Genomic DNA, 24924 nt, shown 5'->3' with positions numbered 1-24924 from the left:
GGGTTTAGCTATAACAATCTGCAGTTTGAGTTAAAAGCCTGATTTTTAAACACTTTTAGTCTTCTTAATGATGTGGACTTGTCAAAAATACTTTCTTAGGAACCCAACAGCCCTAGAAGAGTATACTTTTTAGATCTAGCTAGAAGCCAAGGTGTTGTGTTGACACAGACTGGCAGGGTGGGGTGACAGAATGTGACATGATCTACATGAGACAAGGAGTGCAGTAAGACTGTAAATTGCAGTAATGCTACATGAGTATCATTTATATGGCTTTTGGATAGCCAGCTGCCTTTCCTGTCCTGGTCCATTGCTTGTATGTAGTCTAGACAAACACTGTAGCTCATGTTCTTCCTTATACTGTGTGCTATTCAACACCTGACTGTCTTGGTAGGAGCTCAGGACCTCAGGTCCTGCTCTTCTTGTGACAAGCAGCATAGGAAAACTACCTGAAATTCATGCTCTTGTTTGCTCCTCTAGATCAATTTATTCCCTACATGTGGGCTGAATTGGCACATTCAGGAGAAGCATTTCCTGTTGGCAGCTGAGAGGAAGTGCTGCCATTGAGAGAAAATGCCAGCTGACTATTAAACATATTTATTAAAGTTTAACAACCGCCTATTATATATTTATCCATCAATGAGTACATTGAGTTTTACTAAATTGGCTATTAGGGAAAGTGACTATCCCAGTAAATCTAACTTGTTAGATTTAACAAGGCAGTAAATGTTTTAAATACTATTTGATTATGAAGAGACTCACTATATAGTGTGCAAAACGAAGTCTGAGGGATTTAAAGTATTTACATAAAGAATTGACAGCAACCCAAAGATATGTGATATCTGTTGCTTAGCACAGTAAGGCTCCATTTGCTCGTTAGTGTTGTTTTTATGAACACAGGCTGACTTTCTAATTCAATTAGAATTCTGGGCATGGCTGGGAACATAAGTTTGTCATACTATTATCCTGCCCTTTATTGACCATTATGGGAGTCAGCGTTTCATAAATGGAAAGTGCATGCAGAAACCCTGAAGAGGAACAATCCAGTGCTGCAAAGGAAAACTATTATCATTTGCAGGTCAAATTTAAAGACTCTTTGCAGATGTTCAAGAGGAGAGGGTAAAGGAGGAGAGGCTGGCTGAGTAATTAGTCTCTCTGGGGTCTGGTGTGTGTCAGGCAAAACCTTTTGCCCTTTAACATTATTGAAGGCAAAGCCGTAGGAAAGAAACATTCCTGTCCATGGAAGGGCCATAATCCCAGAGCCCTTGCAAACTTGGACAACTGAAAAGATTTCCTGAGCTTTCTGAATGAAGCAGGGGACATAGCTGGCAGCTCCTTCCTTTCTGTGTACCTTCACCAAGTGAACCATTAGCGTCCCTTTCTGGACTCACCTGTGAGCCAGACAGAAAGTCAATGTTTGAGGAAATGCAGCAGTTCTGGCAGCTGATGTTGAACTGAAGAGATGGTGTTTCTCATGCAGAAGTGTTTCCATCAGCTTGCTGAATACCCATTTTTATGAAGCTTTTAATTTTTGTTTCTTTCTTTGTTTTTAGTTGGTGCTTGATTTTTTTGAAAGGGGTTTTGCATGCTGCCCTCAGTACTAGAGGGACAGACAAACAAGCATATGCAATCTGGGAAAACAGTAACAAGAAAAGGCAGTGAGTAGAGGCTGCCAGAGAAAACAACAGTCTGGAGATGACGCCTAGAATGCTTCATCAGACACATGGTTCATCTTTTTTTTTTTTTTTTTTTTTTTTTTCCATTTGTGCCCAAAGACATGTCTGTCTCACCTTTCTTAAGGTGGTAGGTTAGAGACTGGTGTGTATTTTGGCAGGAGGGTGCTTGTTCCTCAAAAGTTCACCTGTTCTTGGAAGGGTGGGGAGATGGAGATTGCATCTCTCATGTTTCCATGCTGAAGCAGTTGCAATCAACCATTTGTAAAGTCAGCCCAAAAGTCAATATATAATAAATGTGCAAGAAGACAAGGCCAGGCTGGATGGAAGCTCTAGTGGAAGGTGTCCCTGCTCATGGCAGCTGGAACAAGATGATCTTTGAGGTTCCTTCCAGCCCAAACCATTCTTTGGTTCTACGAAGACATTTTTGGCCAAAATCTCATCTCTTACTGATCTAGGTAATGAAAAAAGTCGGATCTTTAACCTCTGACTATCAGAAGCTGTTGGACTCCTGATGTGAATCCATGTTTCTCTCCTGGGTGCCAGTGGCTGTGTATGCCATCACAGAAACTCTCTGGCACTCAGTTTAGCTCCCTCAGAACATCAACAGAGCTGATGGAGCAGATATTTGTAGTTCAGAATAGTATGTGTAATTTAAACACCAAACCTAGGCCACTGAAGGATGCCCTGAAGCTATGGGTTTGGATTTGTACAAGCTAGGTATAGCTGTGATTTTATAAGGGTAGGAAACTTTAAATTTGAGATGTATTAAGGGCCCATTCTGCCTTGCATTCTGTCTGCTCTTGGCTGTTCCCTGCCTGGGGAGGTGAGAGTTTGGCCATCAATTGAAGTAGGTGTCAGATAGGGTCAATACTCACTAGGTTTTTGGATGCTGTAATTTAACATGAATCAGGTTCTTCAACTCTGTGTTTAATATCAAGTTGCAGTGCCCTCATAAAACCAGATGGAGATAGGTTGATTTACACCAGCTGAGAATTTGACTCTGGTTATTTACTATCTGACATGTAACAGCTTCTCTGATCCTGGCCTGTTGTTACCTTCCATGGAGTTGAGCTGTTTGCAGATGCCATCATTTGTCTCTTGAATCTTTTTTTGGCCTGGTGAATGATTGTGAAAAGGAAAGAGAAAGGAAAGGGAAAAAGAAGAGAGGGAAAAAAATAAAAATAATAATAGTAAAAAAAAAAAAGGCAGAAAGAAAGATTTGGCTTCGGGAAATTCAAATGTAGCAATGATCTGAAGGTGACTGAATGGGTCCTTTGGTGCTTTGTAGGAGCTGAATGTTAGGATTGCAGTCAGATTTTCAGTGGGCTAATCATATTTTTTCCTAGGTTTAGTGGAGAAAGAGAGGACAAATGGGTAGAGATAGAACTTGAATTAGGACTTGAGGAAGCATCCATGACAAAGTCCATGTGGTATTTATGCCTTAGCTGGGTGTCTGGCCTTGTGATTATTGTAAAAGTAAGAAAAACAGGTTTGCTCTTTTGCCTGTGGTAATAAAGCAGAAAATGGGAAGTGTATTTGTCTGTGGACAAAAGATTTCTTCTCTAGGGCTTTCACTGCAAGATTTTTCGTGAGGACTAATATACCATGAGGGAAAGAAAAGTCAATATAACAGAACTGTTTTTACACTGAGTAAGTGGATTTCCAGGCTGTGGTCTCCCCATACACAGCAGGCAATGTGCAGCATGTCTCAGACTCTGTTATCTGTTGTTTTGTCTTTCATTTTTAGCTGGAGGTTTAGTACTAAGCTGCAGAGATACCAGTGGCAAATTTTGAGGGCTGAAATTGATTGTTTATTTAATGAGTTTATTAAAAAGCCACATAATTATAAATGGAAAGAGAAAGAGGATTCAAACACACAACAAATAGCAAAGGAGAGAATGTAGATGTAACTGAGCACAAATGAAGGGTCCTGCAGGAATGTGACACAAACTCACATTTTATCTTGGGTAGATTTTGTGGTGTTTTTTTACATATGAAACCCCAGGAATTTAAGAATGTGGGTAAACAAATACTTGCAATACATATTCTTAGAAGACAACATAAAAAACTGTGTCTTGTAATTTACATGACTGTGTACAGCCCCACTGCTCCAAGAATAACAGATAATTGTGGGTCAGCCCATGAGCTGGTGTCACCAGGAGTTCAGAATTGGGTAACATTGCTCACACTTCCATGGTTAACACTGATCTACGTGGTACAGTGAATGTGCTACTGAATTACAAGAAGTTTCAAACCAAAACAGACCAAATGTTAGAGGAATGGGAAATAATTGCATCTCTAAGGTCAAATTTTTTGCTTTTAGTTGTCAAGATTAACATTTAATTCCCATTAAGTGCAAGTAGCACCACTGCTTAGTCTAACTGTCTAGACTTTTGAGAGGAACACAGAAGAGATAAAGTTGTATATCCATCAGGATCCAAATCCAAAGATGGGTTTGTGTTTGTTGCTAGTTTGACATTGCCTAACTTTAGTTCATGAATCAGCCTGACTGTTTTGCTAAAGGTTGTGCTATTTGCCATGCTACTTGCCTTTGCAAACATTTATTTTTGTTGAGGAGAGATATTTCTATGTGTCTGCTTTTGGTGTAGCAGGTCTAGTGATTTGCTAAAATTGGAGAGTCAGAGCTGTAGACCATGTGTTTGCTGCTTTTGTGTTATGGAATTGCATTGGACTGGTTTGGTGCAGTCATTCCAAAATGACCCATTTCTTTCATTACTTCTGTTTTTTTACCTACCTCTCCTTCCCACCAGGAGAAGGGAAGTGAACTGGTGCCTTGCAGACAGTGTTTATACATCCTCAGTTCCTCAGGCCACAGATGCTGCTTTTTGGGAGCTGTCCTGTGGCTTAGACTGCCTTGATAGCACCAGGAAGTATGAACTTAGTTCAGCCCACATCACTCACCTGGGTTGTTGTTTCCCGTCTTCAGTTGATTTTCACTCCCTAGGATGTCTCTGTGGGCAGCTGTACCCATTCCTGGACAGAGGTTTGTGGTCTGAGCTCGGTGTACACATCATCCACAGCATTTTGTATCAAAGGTTCCGATGCTTAGGAGCTGGTATTTCTGTCCTTGGTGAGCCTGAGGCGCTGAGCACCATGCGCTTTGTTTCAGTGTGCTTTGGCATCTCATTCTCAGAACCACAGCAACCACAGAGCAGGTCAGTGAGTAGGATGAGAGGTCCAGTTCACCTGGTGGTTTGTCTTCAGCAGCAAGTGACCAGACTGTGAGTGATAAAAAAAACTCATTATACTCTTCCAGAGCACAACCTGTGGGTCATGAGCATCCTGAGATGGACTTGTGTTTTTGTCAGCTATATCATGCAAGAAAAGCCTGAGATGACTGACAATTACTATATCAGTCAGAAAGGGGAGAAAAAAAGTAGATCTCCAGAGTTACTTGCCAATTCCAGTAAGACAAGAAAATTACAGAAGTGCTGTATGCCAGTGCTACCCATTATTTTTTCTCCAGTTTTCACATAGATATGTTCTGTGTTTCAGATTTCTTCCTTGAGACAGGCATATAGCTGTCCTGGGAAGTGAACTTTTGAATATGAGAAATAGTGTAGTTTATCTAAAGAACAGTATGTTAGAAGTTACTGATGCTTTGTAACAGAGTCATAAATATGTATGTGTCCTTAGTGAGGGCAAGAAGTGGCCCAAAAGTTCTACCAGTACTGAAAACATATGTTGTGTGATTGATGCTAATCTTTGTAGGCAAATCTGTGCAGATGATAACAGCATGGTAGGTACGGCTCATAATCACAGTATTTGATTGATCCTAGATTAAAAACTCCTGAATGGGAAAGGTACAGAATGGAGACATAAGGCAGAACAGTCGATATGCAGTGCCAAACTTTAGGAACCTACTCCTGTTGGTAAACAACAACTTCATATGTAATTAGCCTCGTTTGCTGCAGCAAAATGCCTGCTGATGAAAGAGGAGATAATTGATTTACTCCGTGGATGACTTCTTATGCAGAGACATTACTTACTGTCGTGCTTGAAGTCATAAAACAGCAGCTGGCCTGGGATGAAATATTACATTAACCTTAGCAGAAAAATTGCACTAGTGAGAATGCTTTGTTATTAATTACTGATTACAAATGATAAGAGCTGGATTTAGATGCTAAGGAAATGACTTGGGGAGGGAAAGGTTTCAGGTATGGTGTGCTTCATAGATCATTCATTGTGACATGATGGATACCTTTGTAAGTCAAGAGGAATTAATTAGACAAGTATGTACAGTAACTGTGAGCACTCAAGGCTAGAATTATCCCCAGGACATGCTCATTCAAGTTCCTGCAGTACACTGGGATGAATTTTTGGGCACCTGTGTTTAATAAAAGGCTTGTTACCTGCATGAAGTGAATGAAAATAGTCTCACTCAAAGCAGCTGAGATTTCCCAGGCAAAAAAAGAAGCAGCACCTCTTTTTAATTTCTCCTGTCCTTGATTTGTGTTTTATTATTTTGAGAGTGTATGAGTTTTACTATAAAAGACTTCTGGAGGCATAAAAGTATGAGAGGAAAGGTTTAATAATACAAGAGACATGGCCAAAACTAAAAAGGTTTTATGTGGTGGAGATGAAAGAGGATGATAACACAGCTTTCAAAACTATCTGTATGCAATGTGTGGGCTTTCTGTTAGACAAGCACTTGGACAGCTGGGTGGAGAGAAGACCTAGACTCCAGCACTCTGACCTGGTGCCATTCAGTGGCTTTTTGTGTTTAATTGTCACCAATCAGGGCTCTAGAGACCTGAACCATGTTGGTTCAGTCAAATGCTTGCTCTGAATTCAGTAATATTTAGATGGGACACCTCACCTGCCACTTTCTCTGCATTAAATTCCTCGTTTTTCCTCCCCATTCTTAAGTTTTAGACCAGAAAAGCTTTGTAATCATACTTCAGAATGCAGGGGGATATGGCAGTTTGGAGGACGCAAAGGGCAGTGGGAGGATGTCAGTGTTTGCAAATAGCTGTAATGAGCACAGATTTCTGCCCCTGGTCCCTGCAGAGCAGAGTGTCTCCTTTCTCTCTGTGCTCCAAGCATCAGAAACCATCCAAGTGCTCCAGCATCACTGCCAAGTTGGTGTGTCCCAGTGTTTTCAGCCTAGACCTTGTAAACTGTAGCCCCTCTTGCTTGTTTCTAGTGCTGGTAGTTTTGGGACAGCTTTCTCCATTGTGTGAAGGAAAGCAGCTGTGTTTGGTTAAACATCTGCCTTCTTTTCCCTGTGTTGGGTTTTGTTTTTTTTTTATTTGAAGAGGTTTCTTAACTGCAGCAGAGTTGTTGCCCACTTGTGACAGGGCCAGATGATGTCTAAATCCTGAGAGCCCAGCTGTAACCTCTCTCTCCTCTGAGGGACCGTAATGTATCCCAATAGATGTAACTGTGAAAATCAGGGAATACGGACATACAGTCTGTCTGATACTTGGAATTCTTATTTACCTTAATTTTAAGGTGGAACTGAAGAAGTTGGTAAATGTGCAATTAGTTTCAAGGATTAGATTCCTCAAGTTGCATTTCTGCAGACTTAGCTGTATGTGATGCAGAGCCTCAAGTTCTGTAAAATGGCCTGTAATATCCATTAATATTGTATGTAATGTCAATATGTAGTATTCATTCACTTTTTCACTTTGTACAATATAAATGAACCTAAAATAATGTAATGGGCTGCACCTTACCAAAGCTTTCTTCAGTAAAAGTACAATAATCTTCTTGTCTGTTTATGCAGTGGAATAATTCAGGAATGTTTCTCTGTGAATGCCAAGGATGCAGCAAGATTAACATACTGCCCTTTGAAAGATGTGGCTGCAGGAGCCAGTGTGCCTTTTGGGATTCCTGCACTAAGGAAATTCATGGTACTATGGGGAGACAGGCTATAGAGTTTTTAGTACAAGTACATAAATCATCCAGTTGAGCACAGATTATTTAAGGATGCTTTCTAAGGAAGTTTTTTTTTAGTTGAAGTTTGTGGGGAAGTGGAAGGTGGGTCAAGTCAGGTGCTGCAGTCCAGTGGCTTCCCTTGCAGTGAGTCTGCTCTTCATGGTTATGGACAGAGCTGAGCAGAAGGCTCAGCTGGAAAATACGGAGTTTGTGGGTGGCAGTTGCGAGTTTGAGCGGCGTTCTCCCAGTTGTAGTAGGTGGGAAACGCTTGGGTTGGCTTGGAGTTAATCTCACAGGGTTGGGGAGTGTGTGTGGGCAGTGATGGATCTGAGGTGATGCAGTTGTGCATCCCAGACTGGGCATGTATCCAGGTGACACAGTGCAGAGAGTGCCTTCAGTCTCTCCTGTTCATGCTGTCATCCATTCTGAAGCTAAACAGAAGAAATGAGCAGGATTTCAGGCTGGCAGGCTCTTCATTATGCTCCTGTCAGGATGATCATATATGAGGATATAATAGAATAACAGCCATGGCTGATTTAAGATCTTGTGTGCTCTTCTGTTGATCTAGTAAAACAGGAGAAAATTCTGCCATGCCCTGACAGTCTTGTTTGGTGACATCAAACCTTTGTGACAGCAGTAATTAACAGTTCACTGAATCCAGAGTACAAACTGGAGGGTCCTGGGCTACTCCTGCCAGTGTTCAGGGTGCTCTCACAGAGCCAGGAGCTGAAGCCCTGCAAACAGAGGATGAGTGCTCCATGCATGGGAGACACCCAGCTCCTGGTTGTTGGAGTTGTCCTCCTATTTGTTTCTTTAATCATCAGACTGAAAGATTGGTTGTTTCAATAGTCATCACCTGAGCCAGCCACACTTAAAACTGCTTTTATTCATTAGTTTACAGACCTTGCTTCTTACTCATATGAAATAGGTGAGGAAAAAAAGGGAAAAAAAATTATTTTTACAACATAGTACCTATACAGCATTTGAACACAACAAAAAATGTTTGTATTGTGTATGTCTTTTTTTTCTCTATAAATAAAATAGTACCTATCACAGTGAGGCCACTTCAGGAGATCACTTGGTTTATTTACCTGTTGCATGTGTGTATTCTAGTGTGGAGGGGATCTTGTATTTGAACCATTCCTATGTTCATGAGGCAATGGCAAAATATGAGGATACGAGGCATGGAATGAAAAAAAAAAAAAAATTCCTTCACAGTGATGCTTTTGTGTAGTTGCATTGGAAGGAGGCATGGCTTTTTATTCCAGGTTTCCCAGCCTGCTATCAGTGTAGATGTTTCTATCAATTTATAACCTTGGGAGAAAAGTGAAACTTGATCTATTGAAAATTGATGGCAAAACTCCTAAAGTCTAAAGAGGCCAAACTGAGTTAAAAGATCTCATCCAGAGGATCAGAAAGGAGCTATACTTGTGAGTATTTTTTTATCTGTCTTTTCATCATTCCACACATTCTATTGCATTAGAAAATACTGAAGGTCTTATTCCAAAAATATTTCCCCCCCTTTTTTTCCCCCAGTAGTGACATAATAAATACAGCCAAACCAAAGAGAGTTGGAAAATTTACAGTGCACTGAAATTGATGTGTATTTCTGGTGCCTGGAAAATCCAGGAAGGAGTGTTCCTTTCTTTTCAACCTTAAATCACATCTGAACAGTATTCTGAGTGTTGTCCAGCACAGGGCTAAAAGCAAAACATTACATCCAAGTTTTAGAGGAGCAATAAAAAATGACAGCGTCCCCACAGTCAGATTGCCTGGCTGCACAGCAAATTAGCAACCTCTGTAGCTATCAAATTCATGCTTTAGTATAAATCTTTTCTCCCTCTAAATGTGGGCTCAGACCATTTCAGACATGCATCTGGGGATTAGTAGGAGGAAGTGAAAATTATTCAATTAATATTCTGAGGACAGAAGATGAACGTACAAGCTGGCATGGGGAATTGACATTGGGAGCCCGAGTAACAAAGACATCTCTATAACTAGGAGAGGACAGTTTCATCTGTTCAAGTCAGACTTGGCTTTTGCCTTGCATATATTTTACTTATGAAATAGTGGTTGAAGGAGTTGTATTTACATAGCAATATAGTTAGTGTCATATTTTGTGAACTGAGCCTGGCTGACAATAGGTAGATGAAAGATCTGGAGAGCAGATACATATTGGTAGCTTTCAGTTCATTTTGATACATTAAACATTCATAAAAAGCTCAACTGAAGGAGAAATGTTTAGTTGAACCAGTAAGGGGAAGCTGAAATCACTGGTATTTCTCCAAAAGTGTAACATCTTACCTAATGTAAGTTGAAAGAAGGTTCCTGTGGGGAAGGTGAGATATGCAGTATTAGGCACTGGTTTCTTTCTGTAAGAGATTGTTGTGCCAGTGACATCTCTCTATAAAGTAATAGCTAAAAGTCATGATTCTGAGCACAGGAAGAGGCTTTTTTGTTCTTTTTTTCCCATAACTTTGGACCTAAAAAAGCATATCCATGCATTTTCTTATTCTTAAATGCCATGTATTTACAGCCTGGAAACAAATCCTTTCACGCTGCATTTTCCAGGCAGGAGCACACTGTCACTATGGGAGTAAGCCCTAGATCTGTAGGCTTTTCTCACCCCTTCTACAACACTCTCATTTGTGCATAATTTTCTGCTAATCTGAGTCTTCATCTGAAGAACATGGGCACTCTGCTCAAGCTCTCTGCCTGATGCTCAGTCAGGAATCTGCAGAGATGCTTGTGTCTCGTCCCTGTCCCTGCACAGTTTCTAGCTCAGGTAGGGCTTGGACTCTGGCAGGAACTCAGGGATTCTGGGGTAACACTAAAAACGAATGCCATGTGCATATACAGATGCGTGGTTGTGTGTATTTGGTAGGAAATGTCACACCACAGACAGCTCTGCACTGACAGAGCGATGGAGGAGCACAACTCACACAGCAAACACAGCTCCCAAACAGCCTCCTGGGGCTCAGTTCCTCTGTGCAGGGTGGCTCACTGTAGGGATAGGAATGATCCTGCTGCTTTCTCTGCATCTGCTTTTGTCTTCTTTATTTCATGCAAACCTGGGTTAATAACTGTTGCTGAATTTGCAGCTGTGTGAAGGGGTGTCTCCTTGCCAAGACCTACTTCTCTGTTCTTTCCATTCTTTCCTGCCATTTCCTCCATCCCTGAAGTCTCCTTCTCATTGTTAGTCCTTCTCAGACTTCAGCTCTACTCAGTCTCCCTCACCCATTCCTACTTTTCCTCTTACAAAAACGAGGATATTTACTGTGCAGGTTTATGGTCATGGTTTTGTCAGAAAGTGGTGGAGCCACACAGTGAAAGGAGGCACTTCTCCCTCTGAAAATTACACTCATTTATTTGTTTATTTTAGGCAACTAGTGTAAAAACAAACCAGCTAAAAGAATAACTTTTATCTGTTTACTGGTAAAAATATCATGAAAGCGTGTTACCAAAGGACAGGCTAGGTGTTTATTTAAATGGAGGGAGCTAGAAAACAAGTAATGCAAGACCTACGGTTTCACCTCCAACAACCACTAAAGAAGTCATGGGACACTGAGATGTAAATGCATTGAAGGGGTTTGTTTTCAAAAGGGATGTAACAGATCTCTCCCTGAGATTATGATCCCTGAATCATACAAACACTGATCTGGCACGGGAAGATTGGTGGAATCTTCAAGCATCGCTGCTGTGCCTTACACAGAGTATCATGTGCTGGTCCCCTTTGAGAGACCCACTTCAATTTTCACTTGGGCTGTTAAGTAAGTTACTATATAAAATATTGACACTGAAGGAAGAAAACTGCCTTTTTACCCAAGTGTAAATGATCTTGAAACAAAATACGTGGGATTAAAGAATGATTTCTTAGGCAGGTTTAATGAATAATTGATTTTTGTTTCTCATGACATTATCGGTGTAATTAAATCTGTGGCTAAAGAAGTGAGACAGAAGGTATCATCCGCTAAGACACTGAATCTCTTTATCCCACCACTGGCAAAGTACTGTCATCTGTTATTAAAGGCTCTCCTGCAGTCATGTGGGTTCAAGATCTGTCTTGTCACTAACAAGTTGTTCTTGTGTAAGTACCAACATGATAAAAATCCATGTGTTCAATCTGTTACCCGCATCCAAAAATAACCTAAATAAGCTTCCTTCCCTGCTAAGCCCGCTCCTGTCTTTGGAAGCTGTACATCGAAATGATTCTTGCTTTGTGCAGATTGGCTTTGTGCGTGGTATGTGGATATTGGTGTGTATTTCCAGTTGTCCTGTCACAGAACTATGGGTGGTCACTAACTTGGGTCACTCACCAGGCCCCACCAGATGGTTGCTGTTGTGATTTCCTTTGCTCTGCTACAAGCATGTTGAAAAATCAGGCCTGAGTGGGGAATATGAACAGGGGATAGGAAAGTAGTCTGAATGCAACTGGGCTTGGCCAGTGTGTATATCTTCAGAAAACATACTTATATGGGATTGTGGCTTCTTCACACGGGTTCTGCCTTGGAGAAGTGGGGCGTGGAGGGTAATTGCAGAGGCCAAGCAAGGATAAAACTAAAGGCAAGGGCTCAGTCTGCAGTTGCAGACACCAAAAGTGCATTGATTTAGAAACTGAGGATTATACATCTATTACACTTGTCAGCTACTTTTGCTTTATTTTGCAAAATCAACTCCAAGAAACAGTTTTTGACTTTCCTCCAAGTAACATCTCCTGGACACTGCAGCGGTCTCCTGGAATAACTCAGTCCCTTGTGAATCCTCACTGTCATACACATCACCCTCGTATCCCTGACACAGTGAACTGCCAGAGTGTGTTTCACTGCAAAGCTGCGAGTCCACACGGAATAGGAAATCTAAATTCTGTACTGTGTGGTGGGTCAGTGTGTAGGTGATGAAATGGCCCGATGTATTTTGAAAGTCAGTGGAGATCTTTTTGCGGATGTCAGAGCAGCCCATTGTATCACACATAAGGAGTCTCATTCAGCGGATACTGAAGTCAGAAAGACTCCCCCGTGGCTTAGTTTGCCTTGGGGGCAGTCCTTTAGTTTCAGAGACTTAGGGAAATGCTCCACTCCCATTGTCAGCAGCTCAGATTGTGTTATAAATACTGCACTGAGCAACTGTTCCTGGAGAACTCCCGTCTGTTCGGCGATACTCAGCCCTGCGTACCGCAGCGCGTGTCTCCAGAGCGTGGCATCGCTAATGCTTTCCTCGAATCACCAAATCACTGTCTAAATGATGATACAGTAATCAGCACCACATCAGTGTCGCTGCAGCAGTGGCCTGGCAATGTGTGGTTCTTGTTCCTGCTGTGCTGCAGGATGTTCAGCCAAAGCCCGAGCTGGTTTGCACCATCAGCACACCATGCATCCTAATAGTAGGTCTGCCATTAGTGCTTTTCTTCATCAGATTGTTGTGTCTCAGATACATTTGTGATGGTTGTAACAGTTCTGCCTGTTTATCTGTTTCTCAGGGGCACATTTGTGGTATAATTATTGTCTGCATAGTGGTTTGATCATAAAAAATGACAAGTGTAATTACTGGTTACAAGTTAAATTGTGCATCTACACAGCTGCCATGTGATGTACCTCTTAAATTCCTCCCTTACTTGAAGGCAAGCCAAGTATTTGCTCCTTTCTATAATTATCTAAGATGTACCCGTTTGATTTTTGTGACAGATATCTTTATCATGACAGCTTCCACCAATATATCCTGTCTGAAATGTTCATCTAAGTGGCTTCAGGGAGAACCAGTGTTTGTGTGGAGACCTTAATGGACCAAGGGCAAACTGCTCTCTCATGCACAAATATGAACATGAGTGTCTGCATGCCCCAGCTGCTGCTGAAGTCTATGAATTGGGGATCTGCTCAGTCCTGCCAATGGATTTTGTACCAGTCTTGAAAAGGGATGGTTTTGTATGCCCAGTGCTTCATTTTGCATACAAAATACGCATTAGTAAACCTGCATTTCAATTCCACAAGATGTGCTTGCATGACTGGCTATAGATGGCTTTTCTGTACTCCAGCTGCCGATCTTTGAGCTGAAACAAGTATTTCTCAATAGGAAGAGTAATTGTTTCAGCTCAGAATTAAGTGGCTAATCATTAGGAATTCAATTGGCATGAAATGCACAACATTAATCATGATGCACTAACGTGTCAGTGATGTGGATGTAGGGTGTGTGCTCCACTGAAATCCGCTAATTGATATATCTGGTTTTTATTGAAAAGGATTAATGTGGGTTCTGTTGTTAAGCAGGATATGGGAGTGTCAGACCTGCAGGGGTTTTAAAGAGACTGCCCTCCTGTTCAGGGCACACATTAGTGAGGACTGAAACCCTTAGAGAGGTATCTTTTTTCCTTTTTCTTTCTTTTTTCTTTTTTCCTGAAATCTGATATTAAAATTGCCACCAAAGATGAATCTTGAATAAAGTACTGTCCCTACCTTGAGTATCCCTTATGCTCTGACAAGGGAGTCCCAGCACCAGAGAGCAAGAGTCCTGCACCTGGGGCTGTTTCTGCACATTCTTGCAATTGCCAGTGTTACCCTGAAATGTTTTTGATCTCTGTTCTGAAACTACTGTGAAAATATGATACTATAAAATAACAAGTGTTGATTAATATTAAGCTGAATAACATCTGGCTTATTCTAAATAACTTCAGATAAAATGTCGCTGTTTCCCAGTATTGTGGAAAATTCCCTCCTTGCTAAGCAGCAGTTACTGCATGTCTCTGAAACAAAATTATTCCTTGTGTTCATTTGCTTTTCAGCCATGTGAACTACCGTGTTGGGAATTAAAAAAAGTCTCCTATGTTTAGTGCCTGAGGGCACAAATGTAACCTGTTCAAATATCATTCTTCAATTATCCTTTGAATCATCTGCCTTCTAACTCTTCTCAGATTCTGTAAAATACCCTTCTGACTACCTATCACAAAATAGTGCATCTGTTCTTTCAGTTCATTTCCCTAAACTGTAATCAAGCACTGTCTGTGCAGTAAAAATGAAAAGGAATGTCTATCTGGAACAGCATTCTTCACTTTTATTATTGGAAAATGCATTAATATTCCCTTATCAAACATATCCATTTAACAAATCATTCCATTTCCTTCCATCTTCGGCTATTTTTAAAAGAAAAATGCACAGAAAGTCATTCTTTCCTGATCATAAAGGCCAAGCTTGATTTATTTCTTATTCTTGTAGTTTCATGAAACCTAAAAATAGATTATGGTAAATAGCCTATTGACCTCTCTTTTGTTGAAATATAGTTAAAAGATTATAGGCTCTTGCTAAATCTGGTCTAAGCTGCCATTTATATTAAGGCAGTGTAGCAAGAGTGTTAATGGAAATTATTTTTAGGCTTAGGGTAAAAACTTGTGTGCCTTAGGTTGAAGTCTGTTTCCAGCCTGGTTACTGCAATTAGAAAAGTGTGTGATTCCTCCAGGTTTCTGGTGATTTAGTGATTTAAGGGACAGGCACTCAAGCATTTCAGAAAGTGCTTCCTTTTCTGTCTCCTCTCAAAGGAAAAGAAACGGAGGGGGCACTTCAACTAGTCGACTTAGAGGCTTTTTTTTTTTTTTTTTCCAGTTGGCATGGGGCCATTATGAAGTTCCTTGAGCAAGGAAGGACTTTGCAGCCCAGGTGCCTTAGTCTGCCAAATCCAAACAGCATCATTCTGCATCCACTCTGCCCCCTTTCCACTGGCATCAGGCTTACACCAAGTTGGGGGCAGAGCAGGGTTGGCCTGAAGCAGCCACAGTTGGGTGCCTTCTTGTAGGTCCTTGCAAGGCAGCAGCAATATCCAGATGTGTCTGGCTGAGGTTTGCTTTTGGACAGATTGCAGCCACATCTTTCCAGGCAGGATCTGTCCAGCTGCAGGAAGTGCTGCTCTGTGGTCCAGCTGTCTGAGGTATGAAGAGAAGTGGTGGCCACCCACCTTCCCCAGCAGCAAACACTGGTTCTCCAGGGCTCCATCCTGGCCCTGTGTGTGCTGCCACTCAGGAACTGCTGCTGTGCTGCACCAAAGAGAGCTAGACAGTCCCAGGAGAGCAGAGGATCTCCTTCAGTGATGGCCAAAGCACCATTAGAAAGCTGTGTATCGTGCCTGAGGTCTGTTTAGCTCAGGAAGAAGGGGAACATTTATTAGTTTTAAGGTAATTAGTCACTTGGTGTTGGTGCTGGTTTTCCCAAAAGACTGAGATACCATGGGTTTTCTGAGATTCCCAAGTACCTAGGATGTAGGCACTTAAAAACCTCACTCAGGCAGTCTGGAAGGCTGTTAAACCATTTATTAACATCATTTTTGGTGGGCACCCAACAGTGTTAAAAGCTGGGCCTGGGATTTAGGGCAGTCAGCAGCAGCTGGGGTAGAGAAGACCTTGTTACATTGGCATGTGAGATGCTTGGTCAGATCAGTACAGAAGCAAACCTCTCAGCTCCTGCTCAGTCAGAGCCTATAAATACATTCAATTAAGGGAAGACAACTGTATGTTCGTGTTCGAGGCAGTATTCAACTTCATGCAGTGTTTGGCTCCATTAATTATCAGCCTTTGACTGTTCTTGCAAGTGCTGAAATCCCAAGGAAAACATAAGGTCCATTAAGACTCACTGCTTCCCCAGGCATACAGATAGCACACAATGTGCAAGCACTAGGATTCCCAAGCTGTTTTTTTCTAGTCTTGAAACATCACATGTGTATTTATTCTAATATGTCTATAAAAACAAAACCAAAAAGCCAGAAATTGGGAGAAAAATAAGATTGTGGTGAAATGAAGAGGGTTTTTTGAGCACTAGCAGCTAGTAAAATTTAAAATCCACGATTATTCAGTAGCTAAGGAAAATAAAGCCATGGCAGGGGAAAAAAAAAAGTCCTGCTGATATGCCCTTTTAGAACAGAGCTAGCATCAATAATTCTTGCTCTGTGCATTAAGTTTTAATGTGTAGACAGGCACTCTGTGCATAGCAGGGTGTCTGTGGAGTCATCAGTGAGAGCTAATAAATGCCTGTCATATAAAGAATACATTACAGAGGGAGCCAAGTTAAGTGAATCATTTAGTTACCATTAGTCATTTTTCATTAATATTTTTAACTGTAGTATTATCCACTACGCATTAGGTAGGATAGAGAGGATAATGCCTGTGATGTACTTTATCCTAAAAACAGAGATTTCTTCCAAAATTATGTGTTGTTGGTGGGGATCAGGATGAACATTCAGCTGTGATCTCAATAGTGTCTTTTTCAAAATTTATTTAAGACTACAGGAACCCAGATGGGAAAGGAAATAATTTCATCACATGGCTTGGCATTAACCAGCACTGGCCATTTACATTAATGGCAATTGAATAGTAATAACTGTGCTGGGAATGGAAATATCCATAAGCATGTTTAATGCTGGGTATTAAAAATAGCACTGGAAAGGAATTTCCACAATAGCAAATGCATTATTCCAATCTGGTGTGTTCTGTTCTGGGATATGCATCTGCTCCCATGATCCTGTTCAGCTGTGACCTTTGAAGCACAGCCAGACTGGGACCACTGGGACCAGAGGTGGGAGAGAGCAGGGAACTGCCCATGACCCTGCAGGTCCTGCTCTGGATTCTCGAGAATCCTGCTGGGCAGGATTCCCTTTCCTGACACCGTGTTCACTTGAGGGCTGGATGAGGCTGGGGTCTGACAGTCAGTCAGCATGGAAGAGTTACGAGAATAGTATGTTGGATCTTACTTACATGTATAAATTTTTCCCTAGGATAATGTGCTTCTGCCACTTTACACCTTCTCCTTTTTATCTGTTTGTTTTTTGGTTATTTTTCATTACTGTCTGTTTTAGACTCATGGATTCTGATTTCTAAGTGTAGTAATAGCATTGTTGGGCATACATGTGAAGATGTATCCTTCCCAAGAAGCCAAGCATTTAATAGATAAAGAGGTGCACACTTGAGGTGTGATATAAAGCCTTATTAGCATGGATTTAAGATTTCTCTCAAATTTGCATCATTCTCAACTTACATCAGTAATGTTTCACTTCTAAAACTACTCTCCAGTAGTCACAGAGGCTCCAAGGAAACAGGGAAGAAATTAAAATAAATTTTAGAAACTTTTACAAATTACTTCACACAGCTTTTTCTCAACTGTGACAAAATTGAAAGTGAAGTTTGATGGTTCAGTGTCTCTGAAAGTTAGAAAGGGATGTTGTAATTCTCTTTGGAAGAATGAGATGCTGCCTTTTAAAGCATCAAAAGCTTTGGTCTCTGCTTTTGATGAGTTGTGAAATATCAGCTCCAAAACATGTAATTGTCTTGGAACTAAAATTTGCACATATTCCAACTCAGGCTAATATTATCCAGTGGCAAATGAATTTGCACTGTAGAGGGAAATACACACAATTTTTATTTGTGAAGTAAATTGCTCTTGCAACTATTATCTGTGTTAAGTGTCCCAAATTATTTTATTCTGTATGTTCCAAAGGTAATTTACTCGCACGTATGGGCATGAATTTTTTATTTTCTGAAGGATGTGGAGGTGTCATGGATTTAACCACAAATCAGGTATGTTACAGCATCTGTTGCTGTTCCCTCAGGACAGGCAGACAGGCAAGAAGACCAGTATCCAGCCATCAGTTCCTTGAAGTAACTTTCTGTGACTGAAGTATTGCTGTATCTGGAGGATCAAAACGTGTGTCCCTGGCAAGTGGGACTGCAACCATGATGTTTCTTCCTATGCAGCACTGAATGACTCCTAAAATTTTATCTAAATTTTTGGAGTTTAAATTGAATCTAAATTTTAACACTCTGTCTGGTGCAGAGCTAACCTTTGTCTTTACTGCTTGATTTTAGAGAAAGGAGGTGATGCAGAGAATCCCAGTCAGGTACTGTTGTATGAGCACTGTGGTGGAAAACTGTGATTAGGATATGGCTATAAATCTGTAGGGGAGGTAAATTTAAGAGATGCTATCTAGCAGTAGCCAATTTGCATATCAGATGAATCTTGGGGAAAGTGATTTGGACACATAAATATTCCACCTTTCTGTGTCTGTGTGCTGACTATCACCACCAATGGCTTCTTTAATGAGTAGAAATATTTCACCGTTTCACATTCTCCAGGGCTTAATTTTTGTGAGTGAACTGCTGATTCAGTTCTACCCCACAAAATAACTCTGTTTGGCAATAATTCAAGGCTAAAAATGTGAGCTGTAACTGCCTGCTCTTTATCAAACAAGCAGTTACACAGAACAGTGCATCATTCCATCAACCAATCTTTAAATTCTTCTAATTGTGTTTTAGAAAGTGAAAAATTTCTCCTGGTTCTGCCTTTGTTCCTCAGTGGCTCCCAGTACCCTGGCTGTGGGCAGCCCACTGCGATGGCTCACCATGGTAGTGTCTGCAGGCTTTGAGGGGTCAGGCTTGCTGAGGAAATGCTAACATGATTTTCTTGTTACTGAGCTTATCGATCCTTTAACCAGACTGAATCATCTGGCTGGGCCTTGATCTGCATTCTGTGTCCTTTCCCTTCTTTAGCAGCCACTCAGCACTAAAGGTTTGTCTGGAGTATTCTACACAAGGTCCTTTGTACATCCCATTCCTACTTAATCTGTGTATCATTTGTACTTCAGCTCTTACATAGAGATCTTACGATAAGATCTAGATTTTTGACCTTAAGACTGGGATGGACCATTTTCTCATCAAAGACCCATTTAAGATCTGCACATCTTAAATTTGAAAGCAAGCATTTGTCTTTGTTCAGCCCCAAGTTTTGGTGGTGCTGATGTTCCTAACTGTATTCACGTGGCCAAACCCACCCTTCACTTGCCACTGGTAAGGTAAGGGTACCACTGAATTAAATGGTCTTTGAATGGAATACTCTGGAGGTGCTGAGAGGAGCCTGTGTTTCCCCCATGTGCTCATTTTTAAAATCTGTGGTGCAGGACAGAGGTGAAGGTATTTTCTAAGATTGCTGTAAATACTTCAGGCAGCCAGCACTGTGGAGAATTTCAAAGTGCAATTCTGATATAAAATAGCTGCTGCACAAAAATATTAACTATGTGGGTCCTGTGCTCTCAGCTGATGCTGGGAGGGGCTTCTTGAGGTTCTAGTTTTGAAGCTCCATTTGGGTTCTGAAAACTGGAAAAATATTTATCTCTTCCTTTTCTTCTGCCCCCCCTTCCCCTTTCCCCCTCCAAAATGTAATGAAAAAAAAAAAAAGGTTCAATGGCCCAAATAAAACCCACGGGGAGGCTGATGCAGGCTCTGAATTTTCCAGCTTGGTCTATTTTTGCCCTCATTGCCACTGTCTCAGAGGTGGAGTGCAATAGCTTGGCTCAACTCCGTGTCTTTGGTGTGCCAGTAATTGTCTGAGTCTGAAATTCAACAGGATTGTTTGGTGGTAGAAAAGCAGAAATAAGGTGTAAGCTGGACCTTTTTTACCAGGACTGATTCTGAAGAGTTATAAACAGAATTCTGAAGAGTTATAAAATCCTGCAGGAAGTCAGATGTTGGAGCTTGGGCTGTATTTTTAATCACTTGGCATTGTGTATAAATAAGCAGGTTTGTGAAGTACAGTGGTGCTGTATTTGCATTAATGCTTTTCACAACTAAGGCATGTTTCAAAGGAAGAAAATTCTCATTTTTAGCCTCTGTAAAAGCCTCATGTTGGTTTCATTATTTGGATTGATACACAGTGATAACCATTAAAAAATTGAACATTTACTACCATTTCAAGGCTAAACCTAGAGCAACACAGGATTTCCCTGAATTTGGAATATTTAATGCTTCTGCCAGTTGAGACACTGTGATCTGATTAGCAGTGATCTCTGTAGATAGCTATATAAATTAATATCTAAGCTCATATGGAAAACATGTTCTTCATAGATAATTCTGTATCTTTTGATAAAAACCTTGAAAAACACTGGCAGAATAGCATTTCTCTTGCTTGGTTGTTTTTCCTTGTTATTGCAGACATCCTTGCAAACCCAAAATGGAAGTCCTAAAAATTGCATTATGCTGTCAAGCCATGGCACAGCAGTACAGTAGTTGTTTTATCATTGGCAGCTGCTTCTGTGCATAATGACTTCTAAGCTATACCCCTACATTTGAGCAGTGTGCAGTAAATCATGTGTTCTAAATCAATTTAAAATGGAACAGAGATGAGATTCCTATCTGTTAACATGGGACTAAGAAGGGATTAATAAAGCCTAAAAGAAGAAGTCTTTGAGAGCCACTGAGATCATAAGTAAGGTTTATAGTTCCACCTCCCCCCAAGAATGGTAAGGAACCTCTGGTACTTGTGCAGTAATTTTCAGTGCAGTAATTTTCAGTCTTATATAGGGTAGAATTGCATTTTCCAGTTGTTATTCCTGTTGTCTACTTCCTGAACTCTCTCTTTTTGACCCTTTTTTGGTGAGCTGGCTGCTTTTAAGACACCTCTCCGTTACTGTTTAAAAATCCTGTGCTCACATTCCCAGGTTAGGAGCCTTGGTGACACGTCACCAGCTGGTTTGGTGCATGCAACAGATAAATATTGTGATATAAGGAGGGCTCAAGTGAAAACCAACAGTGAAAAGCCCTTCTACCTTCTAGCAACACTGAGTATGTTTGAATGTATTCTTCAGTAGATCAAAGAGCTAGGCATCACCAGGGTGCTGTTCAGCTGTGAGGCTCTTCAAGCTGTGTAGAGTGAGGCTCTCAGTCAGTGTTTTAAGGATTATTGCACTCCTCACTGTAATTCCTGGGCTCTGCTGCCTTCTGCGCTGCCCTGGCTTCAGGCACCGCTGGGTGCTGAGACCTTCATTCAGCAGAGTTCATAGTCAAGTGTGAGCTTCAAGAGTGAACTTGAATAAATTGCCAAATTGAGGCTCATATGGGGAATGCTGTAATACTAAATCTCTGTCCTTTTTACATAAGATATTAGCTGCAGTTGCCAACTGCCAATCTGACAGTGTGGGTGAATGTTGGAGAGGCAGTGATTAGGGAAACTGAACTGTGTGGTTGTTCTTCCTCTGCTCTCTTCATTATTCATGAATTCACAGTTAGTGTCTCTGTAGTTAATAATTCTCTATACTTCTGTACAGCCTTCAATCAGAGGATCTCTAGTACTGTGTGAACATCAATGAATCAGCATCCTTTGGCTTTTCTGTGGGCATTTTTAATCCTGGCTCAATGTCTTGCCCAGTGTGCAAGTGTGTTCTGTGCTGCCCTTGGAGCACTGAGATTTAATTTTTTATGATCATTACTCCAAAGTACTAAAAATAGACATCTAGCCTTAATAGAATCAAAGATTGGTTTGGGTTGGAAGGGACCTTAAAGATTCCAGACCCCTGCCACAGGCAGGGGACACCTTCCACTAGACCAGATGGATCTACCAACAGCACTTGTTTTTCAGGGTTAGATTCACAATACTGGCAAGAAGGAGAGTTACTGGTGGGTTTCTCTTACTTGTTAGCTTGGTGATTGTAGCTAGTGTTTCTCAACCTGAAGGACGTAATGTCAGATCTGTGATTTAGAATCATGCAATAGTTTGGGTTGGAAGAGACTTTTAAAAGTCATCTAGTTCAGCCCCCTGCCATCTTCAACTAGCTCAGGTTGCTCAGAGCAAGAAGTGGCCTTGAACACTTCCAGAGATGAGGCCTCTATAGCCTCTCTGGGCAACCTGTTCCACTGTTTCACCACCCTGATTGTAAAAAATTCTTAGTATAAATCTACCCTCTTTCAGTTTAAACCGTTCTTCCCTTGCCCAATCACTCCATGCCCTTGTCAAAAGTCCCTCTCTAGCACTAGGATACTAGTTTTTGGAATGAAGGCATTTCAGATCTAATTTCCACTTGAATAGATGTTGATTATTTGTATGAAATTATACCACAGAGACCAAACAAGCTGCAAGCATATTGCCTGATAGCTGAGCAGAGAGTGAGTATGAGAGAGACAGTACCACCAATTGTCCCAGATACTGCTCACTGCCCTTTGGGGTGAAATGACACTTCATCTTTCTGACTGTTTTGATTTTCTTTGCACATGGCCAGAATTGTTCCGGTTCTGTGCTGGGGAAATAAAATATCTGGTTTAGTTGAATATGTCACATTTTGCACTGGGCAATAATTTGCATATTTCTGCAGATGTGTTTCAACAGCTCTGGGTGTTTGCTATTAATGTAGTGTTATAAATAAAGCAAGGGGTGTTTGTAACACATAGAGAAGAAAGTTTTTGATCTAAGAGACTGAAATAAATGAAGTCTTACTTAAGAGAGAATGAACAAATTAGGCCAACTGAGTATCCTTAAATTCATGGAATCCTTAATCTGAATTTGCCTCCGGTCTCCTGATTTGATCAGTACGCTAGCAACCTTCCTAATGAAGTTATGTCTTATCTAATAAGCTTTCTAGGCTTATTAGGCAATGCCTAAGTTTTAAGACTTGCAGCTAAGAAGGAGAAAACTCAAACCATTAGAAATCTCTCCAACAAAGTGGGTAAGTTTCTGTAGCACTGAGCAGATTCAGAGTTGGCAGGATTTTAAGTGGTCACAGTATTAAACACTGAAAAGTGTAGCTTGCAGATGAGAATTGTTGCTTAGAGAGGAGCTACAAGGACACTTTTGGCAGTGTAAAGGTTTAATTTTCAACTTCATCTTTAGAGGACTTTCACTTCTCCCTCACATATGATTTTCTTCATCAGCCTTTGCACAGTGCCCTTTAGTGGGATAGTTTCAGCGCTGCTCTGACACGAACCTACGCGTGTTTTCATCAAGTAAGGTGTTTCTGGTGACACGTTCATTGAAATCTATCACCATTTGCCTGATCTTGATTGCATTCAGTTCACAAGGTGATGTGTTGCATGATTCATTAAATGCCTGATACATGCTAGGTCCTTTCAAGATTGACAAAATAGGCATGGTGAAAATGTCAGTAATCTTCCCCAGAAATGCCAGTCATTTCCTTATCAGCACACTTTGTACAGCTATTGTGTTTCAGCTTTTTAACTTTCTTCCTACTCAGCTTTCATAATACAAAAAAGTTGCAGTGGTAACTACAGGTAAGTCTGCTGTGTTCACCCTAGAAATTACAGTGTCACAGAATTTTCTGTCTCCCCTCTGCCTCTTATTCCCTCTTTCCTCTCTCTGTCTGTGCAGCAGAGAACTTGATGCTACTGGATGAACAGGGTTTTGTATACAATGAGGAGGAAAAATGGGGTTGTTGAGGTCAAAATCTCTTTTGTCATGACATCTGCTAGATTTGCCAAGTGGCTCAGCTGGTACCCTCTGCCTCAAGACTGCAGTGTTGACCAGCAGGAATCAACTCCTGGAGCCATTTCAGTGCAGAAGGCACAAGGGCAGAAGCTGCACATTGTGCTTTGCTGTCTCCTAAGCAGATCTTTGTGTAAAGGAAAATTCATTTGTCAGTGTAACAGCTGTAGCAAAATGTATTTGTAACCTATATGGTATTCTGAAAGAAAAAGCAATAACATTTAATGACCAACCTTAATGTAAATTGTACTTGTTCACTGGAGTCCTCCTTTCAGATCATCAGCTTTACATAAATCTGTTACTAAGAAAAACATGAAGGTGGAATAACATGACTGGTAATAGAAGCTCCAAAGGTAGTACATTTTTACAGCAAAAGCAGACAGTGCCTGGAGGGATATAATTCTTCCTATTGTACATACACATTATTTCTCTTTAGTACACTGAGTTTATATTCTAATGGAAACAGAGCTAGTCCTCTTTTGCATGGGCTCTATAGGCTTCTTAAAGTCAGTGGAAGCATTTCTGGGAGAGCAGAATTGGACCTCTTGAGTTTTTTGCTTCTGTAGAAACTAGACTAATGTGAATTTGTCCAGAGGCAAATATTAAAGGCACCAGAAACAGGACATTAAATATAGACTGTGTTGGTGAGACCTGCAAGGTTTGAGATTGTAAAACCTGTCCAGCACATGGCAGTGTGGATGTTTAAGGAAATAGAAGCCTTTGACTACCAAGTAAATTTCTTGCTACTGTATTTGTGTCCTGTTCACCTTGTTAATGCCTCCAGCAGTTTTAACAGCAAAGAGAGGAGACCACCCCAGGCTGGGGTGGCACAGGCACTCCTTCCATGCTCCCCTTTGGCATAATTTACAATCTACCATATTTTCCTGCTTTGTTTAGGTGAGGGAAAAAAGCCTGCTAGGAAAGGATAAAGAAATATCTTTTGGGACGGGATTTATCTGGAGGCTGGTGATGTTTCCAGTTATTAGGCCTGGAGCAGGCAGGTTGCATGGAGGGGATGTTGGAGCTGAAGGCTCACTCAGGCTGTAGCTGAAAACAGTGTGGCTGCGCCTGGTTGCAGATGGGCAGAGTAAGTTGGTTTTATTCAGCCTTGAAGTGTTGAGGGA

At 41.0% G+C, this 24924-nt stretch overlaps 1 protein-coding gene across 2 annotated transcripts in view; it reads left to right on the top strand.

The window, feature by feature from the left end:
* CHST11 (carbohydrate sulfotransferase 11) overlaps positions 1 to 24924 on the top strand; it is a 154191-nt gene that overhangs the window by 65425 nt on the left and 63842 nt on the right. The gene's annotated exons all lie outside the window — the stretch shown is intronic.

The sequence above is a fragment of the Parus major genome, chromosome 1A (assembly GCF_001522545.3).
Source record: "Parus major isolate Abel chromosome 1A, Parus_major1.1, whole genome shotgun sequence".
In the NCBI taxonomy this organism is placed as follows: Eukaryota; Metazoa; Chordata; class Aves; order Passeriformes; family Paridae; genus Parus; species Parus major.
This window is presented reverse-complemented; position numbering and strand designations above follow the sequence as displayed.